Genomic DNA, 1,025 nt, shown 5'->3' with positions numbered 1-1,025 from the left:
GATGGTCGTGGAAAATGAAACAAAAGAGGGTGACCCTTCCTAGTGTTTCATGTAGTGGAACTACTGCTTTAACGAGAGATATAGAGATGTCATAGGACTTTCTTAGTGTCCCCTTCAAGCTGTGATGTGGGATGCTATATCCACAAGAGAAAGCTGATTCTCTTTCACATGCTATATCCACCGAGAGAAACTATTCTTCCTCTCTTGTCTTCTTTAGTTAGAATTGTTATCACCTTCTTGATGGTTTGCGAGTACAATTCAAATGTACTCACGGCTTTGTCCCCGGCTATTTACTTGGCCAGACCTGGAGGACTTCGACGGATGAAGAAGGAGTTGACGACGTCTATGCGAGCTAGGAACGTCTTCCCGGTCGGTTGCTCGTAGGGTTAAGGCGAGATGACTTGGGCTCTCGTTGCTTGAAGTGATTCCGCTACTCGATGATTAGATTAGGCCCTTCGAGGCTATCTTGTAAAGATGAGTCATGTGACTTTATTGTAATTTTCTTATTCCATTTTGTAAAGGATGATGTAATTTGATATCAGTTCGGTTATGTGTTCACGGCACACTGATCATGGGAACGTGAACTGTATACATAACAGGGTATTTCGGACAGCTAGTCCGGGGTCCCCACACGGTCAGTGCTCACGATCGTATTACTCTTGTCAACGCGGCTGACTATGAACCTCATGTCGACTTGCATCTCCATGTCGTCGAAGGACTTGCCGCTTGAGATGTGATTGTGCACCTCTTTGGCCAGCGCCGCCAAGACGGTAGACAGTTCCTGTCAGTGTGTCATCTGACATGTTGTATACTTTGAGGTCGTAAGGAAAAGAGCCGTGGCCAAGGGGACGCCGTCGAGCAATATTGCGAACTGCCAATAAGTGATGTAGAGGTCTTTCTTGTAGTGGTTGTCTTGTCGACGCGCATTGTGATGTTGAACGAAGGCAGGACCATCGTGTCTGGTGCTTCATTGAAATTTAACGACCTGATCCCGGTGATCTCTATGCTATCACTACGGGAAAATG

Source organism: Lolium rigidum, chromosome 6, assembly GCF_022539505.1.
Source record: "Lolium rigidum isolate FL_2022 chromosome 6, APGP_CSIRO_Lrig_0.1, whole genome shotgun sequence".
Lineage (NCBI taxonomy): Eukaryota > Viridiplantae > Streptophyta > Magnoliopsida > Poales > Poaceae > Lolium > Lolium rigidum.
This window is presented reverse-complemented; position numbering follows the sequence as displayed.